Here is a 4,740-nt window from a genome sequence, read left to right as displayed (position 1 = left end):
CTCTTTGTGAAAGCAGAAATTGCGGGGGGGGGGGGAATTATTCTTGGTGGTGTCGGGCACAGTTAAGAAGAAAACACCTTCATTCACGTGTTGTGTTTTAAGGGTTTTAAAATCGAATGTTCATCTTGAAGCATAAAAACAAGCGTTTCATTGCAGGTGCCCGAGAAATGCACCCTCAAAAATATGTCATTTAGAGAACAGGGTGGTCTTCGAAATAGCTAAAGGAGAAACTCAAGTTGACTTCGTTCAGGCAGAAGTCTTGTTCTCGGCTTATTCCCTGCCTCATCATTTACGTCTTTAGAAGAAATGTAAACATCAAATATCTACGCTGTCCTCAATGGAGATGGTGGTTTCACCGTAACACCATAATATCCTGTTATCTAAATGATACACCTGCATATCAATGCAGAGAATTAGTGTTTGGATGTTTTGCTTTAAGTTGAACATACCCATTATTTTTTTGATTTACCTTGTTGTGCTAATTTGCAAAACCTGTTTAAAGTCAAAAAAACAAACTATAAAATCTAAAAGCAGAAAAGACCCAAAAGCCAAAAAAGCTTTTGTTCCTGCAGCGCTTAAGTTCCTCTGGACTTCATGCAAGTCATGTCTACACTGAAACATGACCTAAAGGGGGTGAAAATGGACATTACCTCATTTGTGATGTAATAACTTTTACATTTCGTATTTAATGTGAAGAAGAAAAAAAAAGAATATGCTTGCACTTCAAGTTTGACTTTTAAACCCACTTGTAAGTTGAAATGACAGTGAAGTTATTTTTACTCTTTGCTTTTTAAGTGTCGTAATGTCCCGATAGCATACATCAAAATTACAGTAATGCCACAGGAATAATGCACCACCTTTTATAATTGAAAAATTGACAACACAGAGCAGCAGAATACCACGAAAAAGACACAAAAACAATCAAAATATTAAGAAAAATGACAAACTTTATACATAGGGGTATCAAAAAACAGAACTAAAGTAACATATTTAAGGATTCACAAATGTTCAGTGATTTCCCCTTTTTTTTTTTTTTAAATAGTCCTTCAGTCCATGTAATGATTGGATCCATCTAGTTGTTCTATTTCTATGTTTAAAAGTTTTATTTTGGGGTTTTCTTTGGTTCCATTTCCATTTGTGAATAAGATACTTCCCATACAAAATAATTAGATTAAGATGGATATTTTTTACAGTTCGTAGGGTTAGGTAATATATTATACAGTATGCACCTGTAAAAAAAAAAACCCCAAAACAGGCCAGGTGACGTCAGCAGAAGCAAATTCCAGAGATGTTTTGCAGGACAAAGAAAGCTTGTCTGGTCTGGACGAAGAAAAAGTTTCCGCGTCGTGACTGCGGAGTTGAGGAAGTCGTGTCTCTCACAGCGGGGTGTCTCTGCATTGTTTGTACCGACAAAGTGAAGTGTCTTCACAACACGTGAACGAGGTAATTTATCTTCGGTTTGAAACTTTTTCCTGTCTCTGCGTTAGATGTCGCGCGAATGTCTCGTCTGATGTGTTAACATGTTACACTTCAGAGGCTCGACAGTGTTGTTTTAAGTGTGTTATGATACTGCAGGGTCGTGTTAATGTAATATATAGACAACTATGACGTGTTATAAAGCTTAACACATGGGGGGGAGGGGGGAAGCGTTTTAGTCGCTTTCTTGAACGTCTCTGGCTGCAGCTCCATCATACAAACGCTGCATGTTAGCAGAACAAGTAGGCCGACGAAACGACATAATCTTTGTTAAAGTGATGCACTTACTGATGAACTCAGTTGTAAAATATGTCTTTATTGTCACTAATGTTCATCAGTTGTTTTCAAATGTTGAGAGAAATGTATAGTAGTCTATCTAAAATCTGCAGCGCAGAACATTCCCCTGAAGGAGATTTGCGTTTGACAAAAAAGGAGGACTGTGTCTCCCCCTGGTGGTGGTACAGTGTACTGAACTCTTCATAAGGACAAGTAAACCTTGTGAACTCATGATTTGGGTCATTAGTTTAACTCAAATGACAACATGCTGCCTACTTGATTGTCTTTTATTTACGTGTCATGCCTACAAAGTGCTGAACACTCATGGCTTTACAAAACACCAGGAATACAGTGTCTGTGGTTCAACAATTCATAACATTACAAAGCGGCATGCTCTTCAATGTTGTATAGCAACACATAGAGCTGCACTTCATAAGTTGGAAGCTCGACCCAAAGACAACTGGATGACTGAGAACCATCTGTCATTTCACCATTTAACTGTTTTTTTTCTGCCGCTTGAATTTTTATATTCAGTATAATTGTTTGTTGCTGGTCTGTTTTTGAATCCACTAATCGTTTTCCGTTTGCTGGAGGCGGTGATGGGGAGAAGGATGATACAGAAACTGTTGAACGTTATGGACAATAACATGCATCCCTTACACAATCTCGTGTGTGAACAAAAGAGTGTTTTTAGTGGGAGGCTACGGCAGCTAAACTGCAAAAAGGACAGATTTAAAAATACTTTTTTACCTACTGCAATTGCACTTCATAACGACTCCCCTTTAAGTAAGGACAGAAGACATTTCAACTTTTAAACTTTAACCTGAGTTGCATATATCAAACTGTACTGTGGGCTCATGTTTTTTTGTATGGGTGGGATATGTATGTATATATGTGTTGTGTTGTGTGTTTGCTGGCTGCTGGAACACCTACATTTCCCTGCTGGGATGAATAAAGTATATCTTATCTTTATCTTTTTATCTTAATTCCTCATTCTCAAAAGCCTCATGTTGCATCAACTTGACTTGGCAGGATCTAGACTGGTCCCCATGTCGTAAACCAGTATGTTTCAGTTCTCTTTAAATACCAGTGTGTGTTTTTACAACCCAGAATGACGACAAAGAGCAGAGTGAGGCCCGACGAAGGCTTGATGATGATGCAGGAGCTCGACGATCGGCTGAAAGAGCAGATTGACAAAATGGAACACGTTCGCCTTGCCGCGGTTGAACTGAAGGACAACTTGTCATGCGTAGGTTACAGAGGTTCAAAAAATCCTCATGTATTATAAAAAAAAAAACTGTTCAACCAAAAACCCAGTTTCCCTGAGAGCTCTCTTCTGCTTTTCTTCAAACACAGAGCAACAGTGATCTAAGCCAGTCCATCGCTGAACATCTGGAATGGTTGAATCACTTGTCAGAGCGAGTGGAGACTCTTCACATGAACACCACAGTTTTTGTTCAGGTGAGAAATGGAAGTTGTTCTGTGGTTTTGTTCTTGTTTGAGGACGTGTACCATGCAAGCTTGAAACTGATTCATATGAAAACTAGATTTGGATGCAGGTTTTTTTTTTTTTTGGAGACCATCTTAAATCTTGTGTTCCAGATGAATCCCAAACCTCGGGCATGGGCAGGAAAACAGGGTTCCAAACACGGCCACCGCTTGGGACGTCTCCACCAGGCCGAGGACGCCCAGTCGGAGTACGGCTGGTCCCCCATCCGAACGCGACGAAACAGTGACGCTGCCTCTGAAATGTCTTGTAACTGGTGACCTGCTAGATTGTGGCTTCCGGATCGACTGAGCTTGCAAAACACTTTTCAAACCCCAAATCTTTGCACGTATATTCTTTTTTTACAGAAACATTTTCACTCCAAGTTCAATTAAGAGTAAAACTAAACATTTTTTTTACAAGTCCTGTATTGTTAGGTTGTTGATCAAACAAGGTTTTTAATAAAATCACAGCTGTCAAATGTCAGTGTACGTTTAACTTGTGTGTGAAATTGTCCAAACTCCATCTATTTTTAACATGTTTGTAAAATGATGCACATTTATCATTTCCTTTAGGTGAAGTCTGTACTGTATTATTCAGATTAAAACCTTTAAAGCCAGATTAAAGCATTTTTTTAAAGCCGTTTTTGTTTGATAAACGACGACTTATAAGATGGTTTCTATACTGATTAGAGCTCTCAAGAACTGCCCTCAATGTTGTGCTTTGCCTCTGGTCACTTCCTGTCAGCACCTGTGTGTCCAATCAGACTCAAAGCTGATCGTTTGCTCTTACTGACATTGTTCCCTTTTTTTCTAGATCCTTGCTTGTGTTGTTCTTACTCTCTGATGTACGTCGCTGTGGATAAAAGCGTCTGCTAAGTGAATTGTAGAATTAAAGTCAAACTATGTTTTAATGGAAGCCCATCTCTAATAGGAAAAAAATGTGAAAATTTTGGGGCGCAGGTGACCTATAGTGGTTCGGACAAACCCCAAGTACGAAGGATATTCCTCAAAGCTGGCTGCCCGGGTTCAAGTCCTGTAACTCCCCACTCTTATCTCTTGATTTCTAATTCTATCAACTGTACTCTCTAATGAAGAAAGTAAAGCTCACAAATAATTCTTGTAAGATTGGGTAATGAGAAAAATATATTCATGGTAAAACATGATCATGCGATAAAACCTTAATTACGAGATTATTTTTTAAATGATAATTCAGATATTTAAATCTCACAAGTCAGACTTATTTTCATTTTATTCAAGTTGAAGTTCTTGTTTTCATCTTTGATTGAACAAATTGATGTTTTGTCACAAAAATAAAGACTTTTTTGGGGTTATTTTGTTGACTGATGTAATGTGCGTTTTGAAACGGGCAACCAAGCAGTCCGGGTCATCAGACTTGTCTGTGTGTGTGTGTGTGTGTGTGTGTGTGTAGGTCAGTGTGCTTCACGGCGCCACCTGTAGAGGGCGCTGCTGACACTCCTCTGTTTTGTAACTGTTAATCAC

Source organism: Labrus mixtus, chromosome 17, assembly GCF_963584025.1.
Source record: "Labrus mixtus chromosome 17, fLabMix1.1, whole genome shotgun sequence".
Taxonomy (NCBI): domain Eukaryota; kingdom Metazoa; phylum Chordata; class Actinopteri; order Labriformes; family Labridae; genus Labrus; species Labrus mixtus.
The sequence above is the reverse complement of the archived record's forward strand: the minus strand, read 5'-3'. Positions refer to the sequence as shown.